The sequence below is a fragment of the Macrobrachium nipponense genome, chromosome 7 (assembly GCF_015104395.2).
Source record: "Macrobrachium nipponense isolate FS-2020 chromosome 7, ASM1510439v2, whole genome shotgun sequence".
NCBI classification, from domain to species: Eukaryota; Metazoa; Arthropoda; class Malacostraca; order Decapoda; family Palaemonidae; genus Macrobrachium; species Macrobrachium nipponense.
In genome coordinates, this window is record NC_061109.1 from 106746276 (window position 1) to 106773332 (window position 27057).

At 45.3% G+C, this 27057-nt stretch overlaps 2 protein-coding genes across 4 annotated transcripts in view; one reads left to right on the forward strand and one right to left on the reverse strand.

Moving 5' to 3' along the window:
- The window catches only part of LOC135217436 (vacuolar protein sorting-associated protein 52 homolog), a gene marked incomplete in the record, with an annotated part of 146400 nt that extends 139301 nt beyond the window's left edge, over positions 1-7099 (reverse strand). Inside the window, 1 exon segment of the mRNA XM_064253304.1 lies at positions 6893-7099.
- Positions 7100-9379: 2280 nt separating this feature from the next.
- Positions 9380-27057, forward strand: part of LOC135217089 (E3 ubiquitin-protein ligase RBBP6-like) — a 181909-nt gene continuing 164231 nt past the window's right edge. The window contains exon 1 of one of the 3 annotated variants that reach the window (XM_064252774.1): positions 9380-9830. The gene's annotated coding sequence lies outside the window, so the exon portion shown is untranslated. The remainder of the gene's footprint in view (positions 9831-27057) is intronic. The other 2 variants (XM_064252773.1, XM_064252772.1) reach the window with 2 other exon arrangements.

A 27057-nucleotide genomic window follows, 5' to 3' on the forward strand; every position in this document is an offset into this window, starting at 1 on the left:
AAACTGGATATTCCCGTCCGATCTCCTCTATTCCAGGTTGGTCGCCTACTGTGAGATAGTTTCTTTCAGCAGCAGTCTTCTTCACAATGCTAGATTCCAGGAATCGAGCATAGGCGAGGTTCCGATTATCGTGTAAACATATCGGGGATTCTCGTCTCGCTCACTTTGGACCGTGGTCTCGCGTAAGTGTTTGAAGATCGTAAAAAACTCGAACACTCTGAATGCGCTAGAATTCCGTAGAATTCTAAGCAGTCTGCGAAACCCCCACCGAATTCGTCAAACGATATCGGCTGGTGGTCCTCTCGATTCCCGTAGAAATCGAGAATGGAGCAGGATTCCTCCTCAACGACCGGGGCTTACGTCAGGTAGGACCCGAAGGTGGTCCCCCCCGGTAGCGCAGTCCCGAACGTCGGGATCCTACAAAACGAAATCTCTGTAGGATCCTTCCCCTTTCCCTCGTAGCCGTAAGGAGAGAGGGAATGGGGAAGGAATTGGATACTCGCTCGCCTTCCCAGTGGAACTAGCAGTTGGAGAAGAGTAGGAGCAGCCATCGCCTTGCGGCGATGGCCTCTCAGAGTCTGGGAAAACGTTATCGTCAGGAGGGAAAACGTTTTCCCGCGGAGGGTTACGAACTCTCACGTAGGTAAGGTCTGCCGCCACTGTGAAACGTCGTCTGGGTGGGGTTGATCGACACCTGACAGGAGAGAGCCGATACCGTCCTCCGACTCATTCCAGTCCTCGTCGAGGTCGAAACCTCTCAGGAGGACCGAAGGAGTATTTCAATACGGTGTCCGAAGACACGTAGAAAACGCCGCTGTCGCAGTAGAGGAGGTGGAAGTAGCTTGATCGACCGGCCAGAAACTGAGAGAGCCTTCTTGTCCGGAGACGAGACACTGGTTCGAGACAGAATCGGCAAGCTCCGATCGCGGCAGACCCACCGTCGGGTTTGGTTCCCTCTCGGGCCCCAAAACGACTCGAGCAGAGACTTGGGCTCTGCTGGTGGGAGCGGCAATCCTTCCGCAGGGTCATATGCTGACGAATCAGCTTAATGACTTCTGCAAATTACCTCTGTATCTCGGGAGTAACCGCGTCTTGCGGAGTAGGACCGTCCAGTCCCTCCAACAAGAACAGATCCCTAGATACTCCTCCTTCAGAAGGAGGAAGAGCGGCAGACCCCTGACGGTCGCCTCCAGCTAATTGCGCGTATGTCCTGGTCGGTCCTAGAACCGTGCCTGGTCGATACGGCGTCATAGCGGGTCGCGAGCGGCGCACCTCTCGCGATCACTCATAGGTACCTCGCTCCTCCCGGCGTAGCCCGAGGAGGTTGAAGGTACAGGAGAGGCAGACCTGACGCTCCCCCCACCCCTAGCTCGCTGGCAGGACCAGCGTGCTTGGAGGGTGCTGCTGATCGTCAACCCGCGGTGGCGATCGAGCAGCATGCCTAGCCTTGCCGCTCGCCTAGGAGGCGCAGAGGCTTGGCTGAGAACGTCGACGCTGATTCTCTAGCGTCAGGCGAGCTGTTGCGGGTGGTTACCGTCTCCGCCCGGTCCCGATGGGAGCGGCGTCAGGTGACCTGCTAGGCTCGCTGTCACGGTGAGACCGGCGAGCGTCCTCTCGGCGCGTCGAGCCGCTGGTACCAGCCTGGCTGGTACCGACGGCCGCGGGGGACCCCTTCCTCGCCTCAACCCGTTATGGGAGAGGCACACCTGACGCTCCCCCCTCGCTCGCTGGCAGGACCAGCGTGCGTGGAGGGCTGCTGCTGATCGTCAACCCGCGGTGACGGTCGAGCAGCAGCCTAGCCCTTACCGCTCGCCTGGGGCGATTGGCTCGGCTGAGAACGTCGAGACCGATCTCTAGCGTCAGGCGAGCTGCCGCTGGTCACCGTCTCCCCGCCGCCGGGTCCCCATCGGGGTGAGCGGCGGACGGGGTGACCTGCTAGGCTCTGTGTCGCGTCGAGGACCGGCCAGCGTTCCTCATCGCGCGTCAACCGCTGGTACCAGCCGTGGCTGGTACCGGTCGGCCGCGAGGGGCTCCTTCCTCGCCTCAACCCGTGGCTGATCAGCGACCGTCACGTTAGCCCGAGCAGCCAGTTGATCGCTGCGAGAGCGTCCACTGGCCTGGCGAGAGTCGTGTGCACGGACTCTCGCCAGTCTTCTGCTCCGCGCCGCTGTCTTGACGGCGAGCGAGCTCGGGCGTCAAAACTTTGGCTGGACGGTCTTCTTGGAAGAGCGTCCACTCGGTGCTTCTCGCACGAACGAGAAGCGGCCGAGACGGAACCTGGTTTAGCGGCAGACCCGCTAGACCACCAGGTGAGGACGCACCAGCCGAGGCTGGTGCCCTCTGGTCCCCGTCGACTTCTTCTTTGCAGAAGAAGCGACGGGCCCCGTTCCCGAAGGAACAGGAGGACCAGCAAAGAGACTCCCCAGCTCGCCTGAGCGAGCCGGGCCCTTAGGAAGATCCCGAAGGAGTCTTCTTAGGGGGGGGAGGCAACCTTCTTCTTCTTCGGCTGTTTGGCCTTAGAAGTCGAAGGGGAAGGAGAGGCAGCGGACGACGAAGAAGACGACGAAGACGACGACGACACCTTCTTCCTCTTCCTCTTCTTCTTCGCCAGGCTCCGCAGGACAGACGTCAGGTCTTCCATCCAGGAGGGAGCCGGGCAGTTGCCGAAGCAACAGGGCCCGACTGCACCTGTCCGGAAAGACCTGAGACTGTGACAGCATCACCAACAGCAGGAACAACAGGAACAGGTCCAGGAACAGCAGGAACATCTGAAAGTGAATGAGCAGCAGGCACCTGATCTGAAAGGGAATGAGCGGCTGGGACCGCAACAGGTACGGCAGGCACGGCAGGTACAAAACACGGAGAGACAGGCGTCCTGTCGGCAGCTACCGTCATCCTCGGCACTGGCTTCAGGTCCAGGGGGGTACCCCCTTTCTTTGGGCAGCGGCAGTCCGGGTCGGCAATACAAAGAACCCAGGTGGCGGTGGCACCGTCCTGATTGGCACGGCAGGAATTGGTTCTGGATTGCAGCCGTGGGTGTTACCGACATGACATGTGGTGTGTACAACAGGTGCGGTGACATCTCATATGCTGGTGTCGAGATTGTGGTTGTTGTAGTGGTTACCGTATCATGAGTGACCACTGCCGACCCCGCCAAACCGCTGAATCAACCCCTGCAGTCCCAGCGACTCCCACACCTGTCCCAGGTCGTCCTCGCTGATGGCAAACCTGCGGAAGCAACAGTCGGGTTAATTAGAGGGGTTTCCTCGCGCCTGGGGGGAGAGAACCCCACCCAGAGCGGACGGAAGACCCCGAGTACAACTGGACGTCCGTTACCAAAGGAGTCACTGGACTTCCGATGACTTCTTGTGTCCTCGTACAGCACCCACTGCGCCCTCTGACGAATGCATACACGTTACACAGGGCTCGTTGCGGGAGCACTCTCGCCCCCGACAACGAGTGTGAGGATCTACATCTACATCAAAGGGGTCGTCTCCCACGGATGTAGCACCTGCGGTAACATAGATAGATTAGTAAGAGGGGTTCCCTCACGCACGGGGGAGACATGCCCCACCCCGAACGCAAGGAAGACCCCAAATACAAAATACAATGAAGAAGCTGAGCGGGGGGGGGCAGGAAGGAAGACGAAGAATCGGCTACCAACTTCCTGTCAGACCTTCGCTTCCCCCACCCCCGCACAGCAGAGAAAAGTAATATGAAAATGAAACAAAGAATACTGCCCAAACCTTGCGATTCACTTCATAGAACTTAAAGGATTAAAAGATCAATTCCCTGGGTAAGAACGGACTTGATCCAATCATATGATGCTATCATAAAATATATATGAAAATGAAACAGAATACTGCACTTGCGATTTCATTTCACATAAAAAATCGTAAGGATCAATTCCCGGGTAAGAACGAAAATTGATCCAGATTAAATTCATGCAATCAATAAATGAAAATGAAAAGAATATGCAATTGCGAATCCACTTTCATTGCATTCTATATACAAAATTAAAAGTTCGTGCCGAGCGCAATCACACTCTCGGTAACGAACGCACAGGGCAAAAATATAATGAAAAAAAGTACTTACATTTTTCAATTACACCCTTTCGCCCAACTACATGACTCGGCGCGAGCGCGTCCCGCCCTCGGCACCGAGGAAACATAATTCAAGGGTTCATAATTGAAGTAATGAAAATGAAAACAGATGTTACTTACTTGACAGTTTCATTTTCAAGTCAAAACAAACCATTAGTAGAAAACACAATATAAACAAAGCATACGACGATGTAGCGGGCAGAGAGCGATGACGAACACGTCCTTCACACACCCGCGGCCGAAAGCAAAAGTGATTTGTTTACCTCCCAGTACGCGCGGCGCGCGACGATCGGACAAGCAGTTAACTACCGTTCTTCCCTTGTTCGAAGCTTACGACCGTTCCAGCTGCCGCTAGCTACTTCCTATTGTTAAAGGACCGAGGGTTTGTATTACGTATCGGAACAAACCGGTTTATAAACAATGATGTAACTTGATTGGTTCTTTTGTTCTAAGTTTCATCAATTAAGTGGACTTTGGAATTTAGGCAGTGCTTGAAAAAAACCAGCATCAGCTCTTAGTCATGGTTCCTTTGTCTGATTTTCAAAATACATATTTCTGATATGCATTGTGGTAGCAAATGAGTTATTCAAAAATATACAGGAAACCCTTATATCCTACAATTATAGGGGACCACAGAGGGAAGTCAGGGTTTTTGGGTGAGGGAAATGCAAAATGTGTGAAATAACAAGGATGTACGTATTCTACTATCCCCTTGATATCCTTCATGTGCAAGTACAGTGGAACCTCTACATACGAAAGTCCCTACTTACGAAAAATTCAAGTTACGAAAGCAAAGACAAAGATTTTATGACTTCTGTGTACGAAAATAATTCAGGTTGCGAAAGGGTAAAGTCCGAGATTCGTCCGGGCCGCCGAGAACAATTTTAAAACTGGCGTGCCACCAACTCAGTGGACTCGCCACCATCCTCCCGCTCTCCCATTGGTTCCTGATGCTAGTCACCGTGTATGTAAAGGCGTTTCTTGGCCATTTTTTGCGGCAGCATTATTGTAAACATATGGAATTCGCGTTAGTGATTTTGCTTTCGTTGTACTGTAAGTTACTTTATCGTGTTGTGTGTGAAATTAATGACTTAGGTTATTAGTCATGGTCCCAAAAATGTTGCAGAAGTTCACGGAAAGAAGAGGATGGCCTTCTATGGAGACGAAGATGGAGATAATCAAGAAGTGTTAATATTTTCTGTCATTTGTGTTTTGTACAATTTAGTGTTAATGTTTTCTGCCATTTTTTAATGCGTTTCGTAAAGTTAAGTGTTCATGTTTTCTGCCGTTTGTCCTCCCCTTCTGTCGCCACTTTCGGACATCACCTCACTTGACAGGTAAGGTTCCACATTTTACTACATACGTACGTACATGTACACACAGTATTTCTGGTACCCTGTACACTAATACACTTTATTTACAGGTACACTAATGGTTAGGTTAAGTACTGAATGGTCCAAATCGTTGTATTTCATTGTTTATGGGTCAATTTAGCTTTATAAAATTTACTGTGGTGTTTTTGTAAGGCTTGGAACGATTTAGGCAATTTACATGTAAAACATAGTTCTAGATACGAAAAAATCAGGTTACGAAGGCCGCTTCGGAACGGATTAATTTCGTAACTTCAGGAACTACTGCATAATTTACTGAACATCTGATCAATTTGTAAATCTTTGTCTGGGGTTCAAAATATGATTTCCAATATTTTAGTGTGGAGTTTGGATGTTTCATGTGCATTTGAGTAGCAAATTAGTGAGCTATACCTAGTTTTTGAGATACTGGACCCCTCTTGCATCCTTCAATTATGGGGACCAAAATAGTACACCCTTGTATTTCACATCCCCAAAGCCCAGCTTTCCCACTTTGATCCCATAACTGCAGGATATGAGGGGCATCCAGTATCTATTTAAACTAGTACTCATACGTAATCAGTAATAAATAGGGAAAATGACCGAACGGTGACATAGCAGCCACCTCTCTCAGAACACAGCCACTTCCTGAAAGCGCTTAAATTATTTCATTAGCCTATAGGTATTTTGAAATTTAGGAGAAAACATGTACCTAGGTAGTACCTCAGAGGAACATAGGATCTCGTGCTGCTATTGATGGGCCACAACTCTTGACTGATGCTCATTGCAGCAAATTCAATTATATACTTCTGCGGGAAGATGGCCGCATTCCGGGATCTGTGGCTGCTATGTTGCCATTCGGTCATTTACCCTTTCTAGTTTGCACATCAGGCTTAAAAGTTAAAAGTAGCTATCATAGGCTAGTCCTACTAGGTATCCCAATTCAAAACTTTTTGTTTCAATTTGAAAATGTGTAATTTTTACTAATTTGTCCTCAACCCCAAAAAAGGATTAGTATATAACAAAAAATTGCCATTACTAGGCTATTTGAATCTAAGTGACACTATCTTGTGTTAGCGGGTAATTTGTGCAACACTAGTAGCCTAGGTTCCTACTAGGCTACCTACTTTAGGTCAACCAATTCGGTATCTTAAAACTAGCCAAAATATAGCTATTACCTACTACCTAGTTTTAAAAGTAGGTAGGAGGTATAAAAAGATTTGCTTATAGGTAGTACCTAGGTACTATACCTAGGTATGTCTTAACATCCACAACGTAGCCTAAGGCTATCTCAACCAATTGTATTAAATGAAATTCGCCTTTGGTCATAGGAATGCAGTGCTAGCCTACCTACTAGACTACATATTTTTATACTACCTAGGTAATATACTATTATCACACGTACCAGTAACACTAGACAAAAATAATCGATACTACTTGCCTTCATTAAGCAAATAGAGGAAAAATTCTTATTTAACTGGACTCTCAAGGCTGACGTCCTTTAACACCATAGTATGTAAACACCGTCACTGACACACAGCTGACTGTCAATAAGGACTTTAGGTGTGTACTTGTGTACAGAGACTACAGACACTGACAGACATCAGGGTTTCTCAGACTGTAGTTTTTTTTTTTTTTTTTTTTTTTTTTTTTTTGTATGCAGCAAAAAATTCGTATATCATTTGGATCACAGAATGCGTGGTGTTGCTGAACGTAGTATAGTAGTTAGTGAATACAAATAATCAAAAGTGTATTATATGTGACATACACTTTACTTTACTTATTGCTATATTTAAAAAATCGGCAATTCGGCATTTGCGATTAAATTTCATTCAATAACAAATAAGTAATAGCGCTTTTAACTCTAAAATTAGGTTTAGAATTTCCTATCTCAATAACAAGACTATATTTAATTCAACAGGAAAAAATGGAGAAGGGCAAAAGAAATGTTTCGTAACACAAATCTTCACCCAGATGAGACGTGCTAAGGAGTGAAACAAATATTTTGGTTCACACAACAGTTTTTACCACAATAGTAAAGAACAATCAAATAAATAAATAAATAAATAAATAAATAAATAAATAAATAAATAAATAAATAAATAAATAAATAAATAAATAAATAAATAAATAAATAAATAAATAAATAAATAAATAGGTAAATAAATAATTAAATAAATAGATAAATAAATAAACAATTGACGATGAAATTGCGATGTGCATTCACCCGTATCTTACTATTGGTCAATGTTCAGAATAAAATGAATAATACAATAATGAACAATATTTTAGAGAACACTTAAACAGGTCGCCTTGATTAATTGTCAGAAAATTCAGGTGACACTGTTGACATCCAGCCTAGCGTAGCTACTTAATATGTATTTTCAGTAGTTTAAGACAGCAAATTTCTTGAAAAAGATACAGACATATCACAAATTGCGTGGCACATGAAGAAAATGCGTGTGCAATACAAGTTATGGGTCTGGACTAGCAGTCTTCAACCTCACAGCGTGTGCACTGTAGAGCCCAAATGGAGAACGATCTCGTTGGTAAATTTAAGTCTCCTTAGCCCCAATAATATCACTGGCATAAACTCCGTTAATGACAAAAATTATGAATATATAATTACCCCCAAAAACCTGTGATGGTCGTCTGCAGAAACATTATACTGCAGATAACTTTATGAGTATTATGACCACCGGAAAGAGCGAATGAATCGATGTGCCGATGTTGTTTACAGTTACGACTTTTATCACGCTGACACTTCTGAAACTTGGCAAAACCAAACGCAACAAACCCAATTAAATTAGCCTGTCGCCCAGTGCCAAACAGGAGGCAGGCTCTCTATGTTTATCTCTTAATGAAGTAAAATTCATCTGCGATGGAAAATGATACATGGAAAAGTTAAAAACACCAAATTTAACTATAAAAATTAAATGGCAACAGTATGCTTTAGGTCAACTTCAGTGTGTGTGTGTGTGTGTGGATAACAATTAAGTTTGTTTCACAGGGCACATCAGCCATAAAGATGATTAAAAGTACGACTTGATTTTAGCTTAAGTAGCGAGTGTTGAAATGGTAAACTTTACATCCACAAGCACATTGAACCCATGTGAAAATCTACGCTGCTATTGAGTTTGAACTAAATAGGATAAAATATGGCAAACAACCGTAATGTTTTTTCAGATAAACAACGAAAAGACATTTTTCTTAGATTTATCTTACCTATCAGACATAACGGAAAACAAGTGACTCGCTGATAGATTGTACTTTTCAATTTTTTTTATCGATTGGATGAACGTTATTGTCGCTAAATTTTCGCAGTGCTTTCATTAGAATAAGCGTCCTTTTATTTCCACTTGAAATAAAGAAAGTAACTGAAGGAAAGTTAGGATAAATGAAGAAAGTATGATAAAAAAAAATCAAAGAAAATTCTGCACCCCAGTTAGCAGTATGTTAACTCTGGTATGAACAGTCACCTAGTGGCTATAAAGAAGTTAATTATTACAACAATAATGGACAAATATCCTTAGGATTTTGTGAGAGAGATATAAAGATATAATCAAGCAACTTGGCACGCACTTTACGTCATTTATTTGTACTACACTGAGCTCGTTCGTATTATTCTCCAGTGGAAGGTTTAGCGTATGGCTTTCCAGCAACATTGGAAACTCAATGGATATAAGAAATTATATAGTAAACTAACATTACTATAACAGGGTAGACTATAACTAATGAGGATAAACTTTTTGTAGGTAACTATCCATCCTTTGCACCGTCTCAACTAGTGTCCTTATGTTTGGAGCTGTGGCAAGAATCAGAGAGCATTGAGGAATTGAAGTTAACCTTATGTCCTTGGAAAATGCAAAATTTGAGAAATCAGTCGAGTAAATGAGATAGGCTGACCACTTACGGTGGATTTTAACACTTTAGGAGTTTTCAGTTTCAACAACTTATTATGAAAGAAGAAGATTATCGTTGACCAGTTACGTCCTCTTTGACCAGAACGCGACAATACATCTCGGTGCCGTTCAGTCTTTTTTTGGAACTTATATTTGACTGTTGCCAAATAGTGTGTATACAAACAGTATTCGTGAAATGACGCGTTGTTTACAGAGCAGGTGGCAATTGGAATATAATTAATCTTATATTTTGTTGAGAAAGTTCGGCCATTACGACTCGGTAAGCGAGTCAACCTAACTTTATGCGATTCACTTCAGTTGTGAAATCGCTGACGTTAGACGACTAGGTCGCCCAGAACTAGGTACTAGCCTATAGCCTAGTAGGCTAAGTGGGCATACCTAACTGCCCTATCCTAGCCCAAAGCCAGGCCTACCAGCCTATGCTGTGAATTAATCAAGGAGATGTTTCATGACTGGTAAGTAGCCAGGTATATAGGTAGTACCTTGTAGTAGCCTAGATAGCTATAGTATAGGGTACCTAGCTACTAGCTAGTAGGTAATTCGACTACCTAGGCTTGGTAGCTAGCCTAGGGTATATTTTTGCCACAGATTCTCTTGTGTTTTAGCCTACCAAATGTACCTAGTAGCCCGTAGCTAAATTTAGGGTCAGGCCATTAGGTATCCTATTGTTGGTGCGAACCAACCTTACCTAGGCTATGGTTTTCCATAGGGGAATAGTAAAAAACCGCATGGTACAGGGTTGGACCATGTACGATCAATGTGTACGACCCCAAGAAAAGTACATTATAACGCGTCCTGACACCACAGTAGAGGTCTTTAGCTCCGTTTCTTACCAACAACAAGTCGCGTCTGATGCCCATCTCCGATGTCAGGACGCGTTATAATGTACTTTTTTTGGGGTTGTACACATTGATCGTACATGGTCCACCCCTGTACCATGCAGTTTTCTACCCTAGTAATGCCGTCAGTACACCTCACTCTACTAGGTTCTTTGCAGCTTTCCTTTGGTAAAACTACTTTTATAATAATAATAATAATCCTTTGGCTCTTAAGTAGGTAGTAGCTGCAACCTCTTTCATTCCTTCTGCTGTACCTCTATTCATTTTCTCTGCCATCTTCCTTTCCACTAATGATGCCGTTTTTTCTTCACAACATTGGCCTTTAGCAGTGTTGCCATATGCAGTTCATCAGATTTTTTACATTATTTATGATTTAATGGTTTAGAATGCATATTTTTCCGATGTAGGATTATTTTCTGTGACGTCAAAAAACTATGCGTCACTACCTTAAACATAAAGTATATTTTTGACGAAGAAAAATAAAGGATTTCAATCAAATTCATTTTTATAAATAGGTAAGCAGTATATATTTTATAGCTTTATTTTCATAATAAAACAAAAAAGGAAAAGTGAAGAATATTATTCCTCAGTGTCGTGGCCTGTGGTCAGAAAAGCCACGGAGGGTTGCCAGACGTCACCAGAAAGCCACACTGATAGACGAAATTCCCCACGGCAACCCTGTTTTCCACCCTCTCCTGTTAAACTTTTGAAAAGCTTATTAGATACAGTCAAATTTCCCTTTCAACGCTGAGTCACCTCATACTACTAACCCATAGGTAGCACTTGGTGTTTTATTAAAATTTAATATTCCAATTCCATTGCAGTTTCCAGCCTAGCCCATAGGGTAGTTGTTTCCCCCATCCTTGTTCTCTCCAACAATTATGGAAGGACCCCAGTTGGAGACTGATTTGTCCGTATAGAAATATGCTAGAACTAGGGAACAGCTCTGCATGGGGGTATTAGTATTACCTTGGAAATTGAATATTCCTATAATGTTTTGGTCGCTAATTTTCTATCGTTTTCTGAAATAATGTCACTTCTACTGCATTATTTATATCCTTTTCTGTATTCTTCAGGCAAAAAATTATAGTATTGAATGCTATTTGCATGCAGCTATCTCCTTTAGCTATAGTCTGTGCTAGATTCCTTCAGAGAGGGCGACTTCCTGCTTTCAATAGATGAGCTTACCATATTTGTATCTTCCCCAGAGATTATTCACACTCTTCTGCCAATATTATTAAAAGGCTGAATAGTACTGGAGTTAAGTTTGTATAGGAGAACTTATTTTTATTTTATAGCTTTTTGTCAGATTTTCATAACTAATTTGAAATTCAGGTTTTGTACATGAACTTTCCTGTCAGATATATACTTAGCTTAGTCTCTTGACGTCACGACAGAATTCAAAACTCGCGGCACCCGCGGCAGGTAGGTCAGGTGATCTACCTTACCTGCCGCTGGGTGGCGGTTGTATGAACCAACTCCCTCCCCTTTCCAGCCAGATTTTCTCTGTCGCCGGTTTCGACTACACCCGTGGTCGTTGCCTCCTGATAGTTTAATTCGTTTCTCGTTGCCTTGGATGTCTTTGGACTGACTTTCGGTGAAGTACCTGATCTTGTTGGCTTGGCATACGCGCTTGTGGATTGTTTTTGGATATTGGTTTGGATTTTTCTTTGATTTCAAGATGTCTGATGTAGAGGTTAAGAAAATAATGCTAGTTTATGTTTTTGGTGTGTTCTATGGATGAATGCAAGGTGAGGCTACGAAAGCAACGGTAGATCCTCACAGTATGCTTGAAGTGTAGAGGTAATGAATGTTCCTTTATTAACCCTTGTAATGAATGTGAGAAGTTGGATGAGGGTGAATGGAAGTCTCTTTCTTCCTACTTAAGGAAGTTGGAGAAAGACAGGGTGAGGAAAGCTTTGTCTAGAAGTTCTAGTAAGTCTCGTATTAGCGAGGTAGAAGTAGATAATCCTGTCGTTAGCACAGATCCTTCTCCCGTTTCAGCTCCTGCTCCCTGATCGAACCCAAAGATACGCCTTCGGAAGTGGGCAACCATGAGAGCCACGATCCTTAGCATGGAGAAGAAAATTCGTTCGTTGCAAGGTAAGAGCGATAGTGCAAGTGATTTGTGCAGTGCCCCCAGTGCAGTGGAGGGTGCGTCTGATCGGCTCCTTAATGCTTCCAGGCCTAGACCTCTTCCAGACTCCCAGTCCCAGTGGAGGAGGAAAGTCAACAGTCGCAGGAAGGTTAGGGAGAACCCCCACCGGTCAGGAGTCCCCTCGGTAGATCCTGATGCTCGTTCCCAGGCTGCCTTAATTCGCGCCAAGAAGGAGGTTTTACGACAATGCTTCTCTTCTTCTTCATCGCCTTCTCTAGAAGAGGAGGAGGAGGCCCTCGGATTCCTCTCGACCGTTGAAGAGAGCCTGGAAGGCTCCTTGCGCCCTTCCTTCCAGCCCGGAGTGTTTTCCGGAGGAGCCTGAAGTGGACATCAAGAAACTCAGAGGGATCAGGAGTACTCGCCTCAGAGTAGGCTTCAAACCTTGTCCCCTGTGGAGAGTTTGCAAGATCTCCGGCTCGGATTCTTGCGGGGCTGCAAGCTCAGATTTCGGCTCTTGCGGGCTCATTGGCTGGAGGCGCTCGTCGTAAGAAGGACGTCTCTCTTCCCGTCAAGAAGTCTAGGCTACTTCTCCTGGGTGCCTCTCAGTCGGAGTCTGCTCTCTCCTGTACCAGCGGATAGAATGAGGCGCTCTTCCCTTGGCAGACGCCAGTCGTCTTCCAGGCGCCAATCGCCCAGGAAGCTATCTCCTGGCGACATCATTTCTCCGTGGAAAACGGGATTCAAGCTCCTAGTAGGCGCTCTTCTAAGGATAAGCGCACGGCTTCTACTTCTCACTCCTTTCGAAGAACCTCCAATCTCCGGATAAGAGAGCCTCCCCCTGCATGGACACTTCTAGAGACAGGATCTCTCCTTTTATCAGACGCCTAGAGCCTGGTAGGCGCTAACTCCCCAAGTAGCCGCTCTCCTGCTGTCAAGCGCTGCTGTTGAAGATAGGCGCTACTCTCCAGAATAGGCGCTATTCGCCTGTTAGCTGCTCTGTTCATGTCAGGCATAAAGAGCCTGAAAGAAGCTTCTCTGCTGGTAGACAAGCTTTACAGAGACCCATGCTTCTCGATCTAGGTATTTGGATCCTGGTAGACGCCTGTCCACCTAGTAGGGATTCGCTCTCCTGTTGGTAGGCGCCAAGAGCCTAGCAGGCGCTCCTACTCTATTTTAGGCGCAGTTCGCCAGGCAGACGCTCTCCTCTTGACAGGCGCATGGAGTCTGTAGGCGCCTTGAGCATAGTAGGCTCTCCTCTCCTAGCAGGCGCTCCCCTTTGGACTCCATGTTTCTGGGACAGACTACAAGAACACAGAGGACTCCCTCATCGGAGTAGGAAGAGGCGCCTTCGATAGGAGCTCTCCCGAAGCTTTGGCTTCTCCTGATTAGGCGCCAGACGGCTGCCAGACATCCTCACAGGGATAGGCGCACTTCTTTAGAGAAGCGCCTGCTCTCGTAAAGAAGCCGAAGGTTTCTTCGGTAGATGAAAAATAAAGAACCTTCAGAAGAGGACTTGGTAAAGGATTCTTCGGTCTCGTCTTACAAGATCCTGACAGACCTCCTTCTTCAGGAGTTTGAGACGCGCTTACTCCGGTCGCTCCTCCTTCTCCTCTCTCCTTATTCTCGACATCAAAGAAGACGAAGGTTTCCTCCTGTGTGAGAATGAAACCAACCATCTCAATGAAAAAGGCTTTGAGAGGTTTTTGGTTCATTGGCTTCTTTCTAAGGAGGAGAAAGGGAAGACTGTTTTTTCTTTCCCTCCTTCTAAGCTTACGGGGAAACTTTGTTTTTGGTATGAGTCTGGAGCCCCAACCCCTAGGCCTGGGTCTTCCCTCATCTGCAGACGCGGACTTCTCTTCACTGGTGGATTCCTCCCGACGCTCGGCCCTCTTGTCTGCTAAGACTACCTGGGCGATGAACGAGCTCGACCACCTGTTGAAGGGAATGTTCAGAGTCTTGGAAGTCTTCAACTTCCTTGACTGGGTCGTTGGGGTTTTAGCTAAAAGGACTCAGAACCCGGATTCCCATTTCGCCCGAGGATCTCACAGTGTACTTACTTGCATGGACAAGGCAGTGAGGAATGGATCTAGCGAAGTAGCCTCCCTGTTTGGAGCGGGAGGGGTTATTAAGAAAAGATCGGTCTTCTGTTCTTTTTCTGACCAAGTCAGTCTCTCATGCTCAGAGGAGCCTCGCTACCTATATTCGCAGCTTTCGCCTCTTCTCTTTCCAAAGAAGATAATTCAGGATATCTCTGGAGCTATCTCTGCGAAGGCTACACAAGATATGCTCGCTCAGTCTGCCCTGAAACCTAGAACGACCTTCCAGACTAAGACTAGGAAGGAGACTCCAGCTAGACAGGAGCCCTTTTTTTTTTTCGAGGGGGGCCTCCTTCTAGAGCCTCTACCTCAAGAGGTAATAGATCCTTCAAGAGAGGAAGTCCTCCTTCTCTCGCTCTACCAGAGCGAAAAGTAGGAAGAAGTCCTCCAGACATCAGTAAGGTGCCAGGCTACTAAGATTCGCAGAAGTCTGGGCACAGAGAGGAGCGGACAACTGGTCCCTCTCGATTATCCGGTAAAGGAATATCTGATTCCCTTCTCAGCAAGACCACCAATTTGACGACGACTCCGAGGGAGTTGGTGGCCAAGTACAGGGATCCCATCATGAGCCAAGCTCTTACTCTGGCAGATAGAACAAATGCTAGAGAAAGAGGCAATAGAGCTAGTGAGCAACCCATGCTCAGACGGGGGCTTTTTACAACCGCCTTTTTCCTAGCGCCCTGAATTTCTTTGTAGAAAAGAGGAAGTTTCGCCATGGAAACGAACATCCTCAGTGTTGGCGGCTCTTAGTCCAGAGGGATTGGATTGGTGGTCCCTAGATCTTCAGGACGCTTACTTCCATGTGTCGATTCATCCTTCTTCAAGGAAATACCTCAGGTTCATGATGGGAGGAAGGATATTCCAATTCAGGGCTTTGTGCTTCGGCCTTTCAACAGCCCCTCAGGTTTTCACAGGACTAATGAAAAATGTAGCAAGATGGCTACATTTGGAGGGAGTGAGGGTGTCCCCTTTACTTGGACGACTGGCTTATCAGAGCCAAGTCACAGAAAAGTGTTTGGAGGACCTACAAAAGACCCTTTTCATGGCGAGTCTCAGGGACTTTTGGTGAAACTTCCAAAAGTCTCAGTTAATCCCCAGTCAAGATCGTATCATCTGGGATTCGGATGGTTTTCTCTGGAATTTTCGGGCTTTTCCATCTCCAGAAAGGGATAGTCCGATGTTCAGAGAAAAGTCAGCCTTTCTAGAGAAAGACGTATGCACAGCGAGGGAGTGGATGAGTTTGCTGGGGACACTCTCCTCGTTGGAGCAATTCCTTTCTCTAGGAAGGTTGCACCTCAGACCTCTCCAGTTCTTTCTACATCAGAACTGGCGTTGTCTTTCTCAAAACCTAGAGTTCTCCTTCAAGATTTCAAGAGAAATCAAGAAGGACCTCTCTTGGTGGGCGAACCCTCTCAGGTTTGCAGAAGGGAGTCCCTTACATACCGAACCCCAACCAAGTGTTGTTTTCCGACGCGTCGGAAACAGGTTGGGGAGCGACGCTCGGCTCAAGAGAAGTGTCAGGCACATGGAAGGAGGAACAGGTGACCTGGCACATCACAAGAAAGAGCTGATGGCTGTTTGGCTAGCTTTGAAAGCATTCGAGCCCTATGTCCTAGCTTCGACAGTTCAGATAAACTCGGACAACACCACGGCCCTGGCATACATCAGGAAGCAGGGGGGGGAACTCACTCCTTCTCCCTGTACGAGACAGCAAAAGACCTTCTGCTGTGGGCAGAGGAAAGGAAGATATGTCTCCTTACCAGGTTCGTACAGGAGAAAAGAACGTCAGAGCAGACCTCCTGAGCAGGAAAGATCAAGTCCTGCCGGCGGAGTGGACTCTTCACCGAGGATGTTTGCCAGGGACCTGTGGAGACTATGGGGCAGGCCTCCCACATAGACCTCTTCGCCACAGCCAAGAATGCGAGGATAGACAACTACTGCTCTCCTATATCAGACCTGAGGGCAGTGTCAATAGATGCCTTTCTCCTAGATTGGAAGGGCTTAGACACGTATGCTTTTCCTCCTTCAAGATACTGGGAGAAACTCTCAAGAAGTTTGCAGAATCGGAGGCAGCAAGGATGACGTTGATAGCCCCTTTCTGGCCCGCACAAGTCTGGTTCACAGAGGTACTGGAATGGTCAGTAGACATTCCGAGATCCCTGCCACAGAGGATCGATCTGCTCAGACAAACCCCACTTCGACAGGTATCACAGAAACCTCCCCGCTCTCGGTCTGACTGGCTTCAGACTGTCAAAAGTTTGGTCAGAGCGAGAGGGTTTTCTGCAAGAGCTGCAATGGCTATGCAGCAGCAAGAAGGCCTATACCCTTAGAGTCTACCAATCAAAGTGGGACGTCTTTCGGCGGTGGTGTAGGGAACCATCACCTTTTCCTCTTCCAGTACCTCTGTAACCCAAATAGCAGACTTCTTACTTTTCCTTAGGGAAAAAGGTTGGACTGGCGTATCAACCATTAAAGGATATCGTAGCATGCTGGCTGCAGTCTTTAGGCACAGAGACCTAAACATTTCAGAAAACAAAGACCTTCATGATCTAATAAGATCCTTTGAAACATCCAAGAAGGTTTCGTCAGAGATTCCGAGTTGGAATCGGATGTAGTGCTGCGTTTCCTTAGGTCCCCTAAGTTCGAACCGCCTCAGTCTGCCTCTTTTAGAGACCTCACGAGAAAGACACTTTTTCTCATGGCATTGGCTTCCGCCAAAAGGATTAGTGAGCTCCATGCAATAGAAGGGAGAGTGGGGTTCAAAGGAGATGCAGCGATCTGTGCCTTCCTACCTTCGTTCTTGGCCAAGAACGAGAACCCCTCAAATCCTTGGCCTAGGAGTTTTGAAATCCAAGGTTTATCTGCCTTAGTAGGGGAGGAAGCAGAGAGGTCACTTGCCAGTACGAACGTCTAAAGTTTTATCTTCAGAGGAAGAAGAAACTTAAGGGCAATGATGTCAACCTTTGGTGCTCTGTAAGAGATCCAAGGAGGGCTTTATCTAAGAATGCGCTTTCTTTCTTCATCAGAAGCCTGGTGAAAGAAGCACATGTGACATGTGATGAAAGTCAATTCAAGCTTCTGAAGGTCAAAGCTCATGAGGTAAGAGCTATTGCCACTTCATTAACTTTCAATAAAACGTGTCTCTGAGTATATTATGAAAGCAACATTCTGGCGTTGCAACTCAGTCTTCGCGAACCACTATCTGAGAGACCTCAAAATCACGTATGAAAAGTGCTTTGCGTTAGGCCCATACGTATCAGCGGATTCGGTGCTGGGGCAGGAGCTGAGACATATCCTTTGTAGTGTATTTTTTCCCCCTTGTTTAGTTTGTAAGTTTTTTGGTTGTTTGAAAGAGCATGCGGGTAGGCATCTCTTTCATGTCGTATGTCTAACAATGATTAGATTGGTTAGGTGATCAGTTTATGTTTGAGCTCCTTGCAATGATAGTGGTTAGGTTCTGTCATATAAGAGGGCGAATCCCCTTTGACAAGATCCTGCTTGGATTCTATCAAGTAAGCGGATACCAAATCCCTTTGATAGACCCAAAGAGTCTATCAGCTTGTAGGTCACGCCCCTCGCTGAAGCTCTTCAGGCAACGCAGACTAATAGACAGTAACTATGAAGTCTTCTGCCTAAACAGGTAAGAACCAAGGTTGTATTTTACATCCTACAACAGGTGTTGTTTCCCCCTTTTTCCATGTTAATATTGCTGTCTCTTTCCTCACCAAGGGTGTCAATCAGCTAAGTATATATCTGACAGGAAAGTTCAATGTACAAAAAAGGGATTTTGACGTAGGAAAAATCTATTTCTGGGTGATTGGCTCGTGTCGCCCTATGAAATATCCTTAAGTTCATTATTTCTAGGTAAAATTATCCTAAAATTACCAGAGAAAAAATAAAATCAAGAAAATGTCAGTTAAAACTGACTCGCTCACTCTATAAAGAAGTGTCGGTATGGAAATAGGGGCGAGTGGGATCACTACCACGAGTCATTTACCATTTAGACCTTCCAACATAAAATCCCCACCTGAGAGAGCTGATACTAAAGGGTGATGCGACCGCTACTACTACTACTACTGACGCATGCGGAGAGCAGCGCCCCTAGCGGTCATCCTTATATATGAACATCTTGTCCTGCAGGGTGGGTAAAAAGAAACAGGGTGGGTTTCATAGGGCGACACGAGCCAATCACCCAGAAATAGATTTTTGCCTACGTCAAAATCCCTTTTCTGGGTGGGCTCAGCTCGTGTCGGCCTATGAAATAGTACCAGAGAAACAGACAAGATGGAATAAAAGGACAAATGAAACCAAATAGTAAAAGACTGATATAATATAAGGTGAATCAAAGACTCATTACAGTATACTAACAAAAGTACTTAAAACTAGCTTATACTAAATAATGGTAGAATAACCATAAACCATATTAACATAAAGTACTTGAAAATTAGCTTATAGTACTAGAAATGGTGGTACATAATAGTGTAATGGTAAATAGAACAATATACAATGATTCACTAATTTAAGTTTTGTTCATGAACTTACCTGTCAGATATATATATAGCTGTATTTCGAAGTCCGACAGAATTTTAAAAACTTCCGACACACGCAGTGGTCGGCCAGGTGGTTAGTACCATTCCCGCCGCTGGGAGGCGGGTATCAGGAACCATTCCCATTTTCTATTCATAATTTTTCTGTCGCCGGTGCTGAAAACACCTGTTTCAGTACCTCCGTCTTAGGATTTGAAACTTCATTGCCGCTAAGTATCCTAATTGTCTTTTGATTTATTTACTTGGATTTGTGGCTAGGCATACGCTATCTTAAATTGATTTGAATTTGATTCATTTTTGCTTAAAATATCTGAATCTAGTTAGGCTAGTTTCAGACGGGGTGTCTGCAAGATAGGGTGTGGCTACCGAAAGCTTCGGTAGATCCGCACTTGGTATGTACGAGGGGTAATGGGTCTTCCTTCTTTGTTGAGATTTGTCATGTAAGGAGTGTGAGACTTGTCTATTCCGTAAGGAAGACGTATGATTCGTATGTACGCAATTAATCAGTAAACATGTCTAATTCCGTAAGGAAGACGTATGATTCGTATGTACGCTAATTAATCAGTAACAAAAGTCAGGGTAGTGAACCTGCTAACCTTCCTGTAGACTTTATTTTTGCCTAACCCTGTAGTATGGCCTACGGGCTATGATATGTCTACGAGAGGTGCTCGCTCTTCTTTCATTGCTGTGAAGTGCTACTTCTGTAATTGTTACTCCTAACCCTGCAGTATGATGCCTTCGCCCTAAGCAGTGTCTGTAGAGGAATTGCCCTTTCTTTTATACTCTTTCGATTCGTAACTTAGAATCGAAAGTGCTTGCTTTAGAGAGTAAAAGTGAAGTGCAGAAGTGCAGTGATACCCCTTGTGTAGTGGAGGGTGCGTCAGATCGGCCTCGTTTCGCCTCTAGGCCTGACCTCTGCTTGACTCCCAGGACCTGGGGAGGGAGCATGTCGAAAGCCGAAGGAGGGTTACAAGGAACCCCCACCGATCTGGCGTGCCTTCGGCAGTTACTGATGAAAATCCCCAGACTGCAAAGTGCGTGCGCGTGCACGAATCCTGAAAGTTTGCTTCTCGTCCTCCGAAAGCGTCCTCTCCGTGCAGGGGTTGGAGCTTTCGGAAGGACTCGCGCCCTCTAAAATAGAAGCTTTATAGAAGAGGACGCTTCCACGTCCTCTCTCTCTCTCGTTATGCGTTTCAGTGAGAAGTAAGAAGGCGAACGTCGCTGAACTCGTGTCCGTCTTTTCCACCGAGAAATACGTAAAAGAAGTCATAGTAGCAGGAAGCTTTTGACTCGAGAGCGGACGCCTGGGACGCTCGGATGGACTCCAGGCGCGCGCGAGTTGCACGCCAAGCGCGCTCCCGTGCGCGCCAGTGGACGCCGAGCGTCGCTCCAGTGGACGCCGAGCGCGCTCCAGTGGACGCCGCGAGCGCCCCATGGACGAGCGTGCACCAGCGCACGCCAGGTGTGTCGCCTGGCTGAACGTTTCTGTTGAACTCTTCAAGCTCTTGTTTCAGATTTGGGCCTAAAGCCTAAAGGAATTTTTACCTCTACCTTCGGTGATACCTTCTACCTCACCTGCAAAGAATGTGAAGTAGGCAGTGCTTCGGCGGAGGAAGCTTAAAAGTGAACAGACAACTTCTTCTTCGAAACCCAGCAAGACATCGGGTTTCGTGAATTCAAGAGGTCTCTGTCAATTAATATTGCTTTTCGCATAGGGGTGGATGGAGTTAAGGAAGATCTCGTTTCTCTACCGCAACCTTTGCCATTCTGCCAATAAATTTAAGTTGCCACTACCGCAGTCAAGACTTTGCGCTAAGGCAGTTACGGGTTATGTAAGGCTCGATGTCCTGCACGTCAGGACTCTCGGCAACGTTCAGTAGGATTCTTGCAAAGGCATCATCAAAAGGACGCTCTTCAGGAAAGCGCAAGACAGGACTTCCTTTGCCATACTGCCAATAATTTTAAGCTTTAGCAGGCATTAGTTGTGATACGGGAGAGGAAGCTGGTTGGAGAGTTTCTTCCTCTTCCCAGGATAATTTTCCAAGCTTTTTAGCCCATCTGAAAGGGTTTTTCAGATGATAGATTTTGTAGTTTCTAGTCGGACTACGCTGCCGAATTGAACATCGTCGTCCTACTTGCGTAAGCCCAGTCTCTTAACAGGATTCTTGCCCCTTCCTCGTTTGAGACGGGTAATCGGAAAATTAAATGCTCGACTCCCTGGATTACGGTTTTGTCAACGCTTTCAGTGACTTTCCCCCATTGACAATCATACTTTCGTTTTGTCAAGTAAGTGGGTATCTCTATGACAAAATATCTCTTTGTCCCGTAAATGGGCTTAGTTCTCATGAACAAAACATCTCATTAACTTGATATTGCGTAAGCGAATAAGCTCGTTATCGACAAGATTCGGAAGAGCTCTCATTCGTCATTCGCAGACTAGTACAAGGAATAGACTTGTAGACTACTCAATGAACGCTTATGTCCAATAACATAAGAAGCTTGAGCTGACTGCTTCGACTGCTTCGATTCTCTTAAGTTTTGTTCATGAAACTTGCCTGTCAGATATGTATGTAGCTGTATTTCCGAATTCAGCTATATATATGTCTGCCAGGTAAGTAGGAACAAACTTTATTGTGATATAATTTCATTTTTTGCCTTGCGTTATTTTACTTATGGTTGGTTCAAGTCATATACGCTTGCTGTAGTTACCTCTTCGGATGGCAACCGAGAGGTCTGTTGTCTATTTTAAGGACATTTAATCGTTACTCCCTGCAGCCTAACAGGAGTTTCCGATTTATCTTTTACCGTTGTATGGTAGTGTTCTGACGACACAAACGCATCTATATATTTAGCGTTTTCTGTTTCGCTTAAATATACCAGCTTGAGAGTCTTTCTGCTCAAAAAATAACGGACCTATTTCTTCGTAGAATAGGGTAGCTGGCAACCCAGACATAAAGTTAAGAGACGACGTTCGTAAGCTGCTTGCTGCTGCTGTCACGCTGTCTGTCCTCCAGTCCAACCGAGCCAGTATTCAGTGACAGATCGTGCGCTGTCATGCGCGGTAGGTTACGTCTCTCTCTCCTGCGGGATTGACTGACTAACCGTATCTCTGTGCTGACGGTTACCGTCTCTCCTGCGGGATTGACTGACTAACTGTATCTCTGTCCTACAATCACGGACTTTAGCCTAAGATTGAGGGGATTTTCTTACGTGAATGAATAAACGTTGCATTCGTTTTGGCCTTACATAGTTCAACAGAGTTATCTCTTAATCCTTTCGGTGCTCGTTACCGCACGGTATGGAACTACTAGTCTACCGCAACATTGCACTTTTATTTGCTCTCCTGCTTAGGCAAAGCGCAGCCTTATTTAGGGAAGTAAGCATACTCGGGGAGGATGGGAATGGATGAGCTTGCTGGGACCATTTCCTTCCTGAAGAAGTTTTGTTTCCCCGAATAGACTGCAATTCAGACCACAGTTTTTTCCTACCGGGAAACTGAAATATTATTCAAGATCTAGCAATGATTCTGAACATCTCTCAGTGCGTCTATCACCTGAGGTGATAGAAAGAAGGTGCCAGACATCTGGATAGGGTTTCAGATGTCCTGGATCTTAATCTGAAAGAAGTAAAAAAGCGATTCGGTAGTCCCTCCAGTCCTCGAAACGAGTTTTTGGGAACCAGTGGTCCAGATCAACTCTGTTATTCCACAGCTCTCTCATATCTTAAGAAGTATCTTCTCTCGGTCCTTGTTCGAGTTTACGAGAAAGAGCCTATTATAACAACAGGCGTAAAAATGTAACGATCCTCTACAGGTTCGTTACAGGATTGCAAAAGTCCGTACGAATCGTCTCGATCGACGGCAGCAACTATTCACTTCCGAGTGGAATCTTTCTTTAGAAGTAAGTGAGAGTTGTGTAGACTTTAGGACGCCCTTTCTTCTTCTCTTCGATATGTTGAGGACGAAGAGGCGGCTTCTTCTCTGCTCCCTTATTCTCGATCCGGGATCAGTACCATTAAACGCCATTCTATGATATTGAACGGGGATGGATGTTTAGTCTCTTTTTCCCCTTTTCAATCGCTTAGGAAATGTAATAGAGGATTATGACGTCACAGGGAGCGACAATGACGCTGATCGCCCATGTTGGCCTCAGAATCCTGGATTCACAGAGGTCACATATTTCCTAGTTCACTTTCCAAGGGACCTTTTCCGAGAGAGTCGGTCTACTCTAACTCGAAAAGGTACCTATAACCTCTCCGCTCTGAGTCTGACTACGTTCAGACTATCGAGAGGTTGACAGGAATAAAAGATTACCGTCTTCCTTTTCCGTCTGAAGAATGGGATAAGCTGGCAGTCAACTATTAAAGAATATGCAAATATGTTGTTGACGGCCTTTGGGCTCAGAGATTTGCGTCTGTCAAACAACAAAGCCCTTCACGATTTGTGAGTTCTGTGGGATCTCGAAACTCGCTCACCATTCTACTTTTTGTCTCACCTGTTTCTCGGAGTCAGACACTCGTGCGAGATCAGGCGACATATAGTAGCCCTGAGTTTCTTGTTGACGAAGTCAGTTGCGTTTATACACCCCCGATGATCGTGTAACATGAGACCAGGTTGGACTGTCAGGCATTCTTCCTTCGGGACTGAATCGCCTTTTTGCTCCTCGCTCCTTTCTCCTGGCACCAGAAGCTCGAGTCAGTTGATTCGCTGACGACGTTGGGTTGCGTTGATACACCCCCAAGGTTTGCTTAGATTGAATCGCCCAGGCAGTCCAGACACTCATTCTTCAGCGAAGAATAGTGCCTTATGGTCTTCAGGGTACAGCCTTGCTGTCCTTGATTCGTCTGACTGGTCAACTGGTCGGTCACCTGACTTTAGTACAGACGGACTGACTGTGCATGTCCAGATCGAAGCTTTCAATATGGAACTTAGACGTAGTCTGAAGTTCTTGAGGTTAAAGCATTCGAACCTCTCCTACATGTTAACTTTTTGCATGTGATCAGGAAGGCCTTCTTCTAACCACCCTAGATACGACAAAGAGGGTTAGTGAAATTTTAAGCCATCGTCACAAGTTTTGGCTTTAGAGAAGACAAGGTCGGTGTGCTCTCTAAGCCTTCCGTTGTGGCCTAAGAATGGAAAACCCGTTTTGTCCTTGGGCCAGGAGCTTGGAAGCAAAGGATGGCACAAGTTAGTGGGCAGGAGCCAGAGAGAGTCCTGTGCCCTGTCGGGTCTCTCAAGTTTTTATCTACATAAAACTCAAGAAAGTCGAAGTCATTCGGGCAATCTGCAGTGTTCCGAAAAAGACCAGACTTGCCCATATCGAAGAACACCCTGGCTTTAGTGTTAAGGAGTTCTTTCAAAAATGCTCCTTCATTCTGTTTGCACAAAGATTTGAAATCTTTTTATCTAAATGCTCACGAGGTGAGGGCGCGGCCTCGGAAGCATTTCAACAGAGCATGGCACTCAGTAACATCTGAGTACCATGTTTTAGCGAAGCAACTCTGTGTTCACTTCACACTCCCTGCGAGATGTGAAGAGGGCATATGAGATCTGCTGCTCGCTAGGGCCATACGTGTCTGCAGACACAATCTTGGGGGCAAGAAGTACCACTCATCCTATCCTGTAGAAAATGGTTAGGAAGAGCTCTTAATTAGTTGAGTCGCCGACAACGGCGACTTCTTAACTCTTAAGCCTTAGTTAAAACACCTTAACTTTGGCTAGGTTGGTCAGGTGGTGATATATATATATATATATATTTATTTTACTTCTTAGCCCTCATGGTATGGTCAATATGGTCTAGTCACGTCGTGGTCTCGCCCCTGTTGACAGATCATCTGGAGTGCACCAGCTATATAGGTCTCTACCTCGCTGGCAACTCTAGTAGCACAATCGACTTACGTGGCAGTAACCACGAAGCCAGCTATGCTAACAGGTGGAACCAAGATGTAAATCATCTGCATGCATTTGTTTTCCTAAAATCCTTCTATTCTGTCCCTTCCCACCTCCAAAGGTGGGATTCAGCTATATATATATCTGACAGGTAAGTTTCATGAACAAAATGATATTGTTATGATACAATAAAGTTTGTTCATACTTACCTGGCAGATATATATAATCAAGTACCCACCCACCCTCCCCTCAGGGGACAGTGGAAATAAAAATTTATGAATAGAAAATGGGAATGGTTCCTGATACCCGCCTCCCAGCGGCGGGAATGGGTACTAACCACCTGGCCGACCACTGCGTGTGTCGGAAGTTTTTAAAATTCTGTCGGACTTCAGAAAATACAGCTATATATATCTGCCAGGTAAGTATGAACAAACTTTATTGTATCATAACAATATCATATTATTTTACAAAATATACAAACTCATTGTGTTCTACCCTAGCATAAAAATAAGGGTAGAAACACTGAAGCACATTGTATGTACACAATGTGGATGCCCCTAGCATAAAAATAAGGGGCATTCCACCAATACGATCCTAGCGGCTAAGGCTAGAGTATCACGAAGAGCATGGCAATAGGGTGAGGCATGTTGGACGAGGTGGTAGAAAGGAGACCTGGATCTATACTACAACTACTGTGCAGTATCAGGAGAAACAATGTTTCCCGCTGCTACTGCTGAAAATTTTAAAGATTCCAAGGACTTCAGGTAATGACGTTTAAAGACTGTCGGTGATTTCCATCCAGTATACTTTTTAAGCCTCCTCAAAATTCATATGTTGGAAATAATTAATTGAGGTGGCTACTCCTCTGATATCATGTGCTTTAGGAAATGATTCAGGGTTGGCTTGTTTAATGAAGTAAAGGATCTGTTGTCTGATTCCTTTCACTGATAAAGTGCCACCTTTTTTCTCTCGTAAAGAGAGGACCTGAGGATCTAGAGGATGTACGAAGATAGAAAGGCTCTTAAAGTTGATACTGGGCAAAGAGAGGATCTTGCGGAAGTGGGATAACTTTCCAAGGGGCCCACCTTGCAAGAGGATCCTTGTTTTTAGCTAAAAAACTGCGATCCGGGGAAAGTAGAACTTCTCCTGAGGGGAGAAATTCTACATGACCCGCATCTCTGGATAGAGCCGACAGTTCTGAAATTCTGGCTCCTGAAGCCAGGCTTAACAAAAATAACGTCTTCCTAAGTAGCATTATGAATGTGCAAGACAGTTGTCAGTATCTGAGGCTAGTTTGAGGACATCATTAAGAAAACCATGAAACTGAAGTTAGGCCTTTGAGAAGGTCTAAGTCTAGCACAGGCTTTTGGGAATAGATGTAAAGTAAGATTCCGTTAAGTCTATTTGAAAACCCAAACTGAAAGATTTTCTTCAAAGCCGATTTATTAGTAGTAATTGTGCTAGCTGCTAACCTTTTTTTTCAAATAAGGATCTGAAAAAGGATATAGCTAAGTTAAACTGTCATGGTTGTAGTGTTTGATTCTTTCAGGAAGGATGCTAACTTTTTAACAGCTGAGTCATATTGTCTAATAGTTGACTCTCTTTTATCAGATTCCAGAAAGAGGATGTTTTGTGGATCAATGTTAGCATCTTTTTTAGCCGCAAACTTCATGAAGTCCATAAAGTTAGGGTCTGAAGAATTCCTGAGGAAGCGAACACAGTCCTCATTTGTACTGATTGTGACAGCTTTGGATTGGGAATCCGTTGAGGTCGGAGACCCAATTCCAGAAGCAGAGGATACCAGTTGCTTTTTGGCCAATCTGGAGCGATCAGAGCTACCAGTCCCTTGAAAGTCCTCAGCTTGCTCAGAACTTTCAAAAGAAGATTCACTGGAGGAAAAATGTAGATTTTCTTCCTTATTGATTCCAGTCCAACGACAGGGCGTCTGTGGCATAAGCCAGAGGGTCCAGGTTGGGGGCCACATAGCAAGGGAGCTTGTGGTTCGCTTGTGAGGCGAAGAGATCTACTTGGAGACCTGGGACTCTCTGGCATATCCACTCGAGTGACCTGCCGTCCAGGGACCATTCTGACTCCAGAGGGGACTGACCGGGATAGTGCGTCCGCTATCACATTTCTTACCCTGCCAAATGAGTGGCAGATAGATGCCATTTTGTGCTTGTCTGCTAGAGCAAAGATGGCTATCATGACATGATTC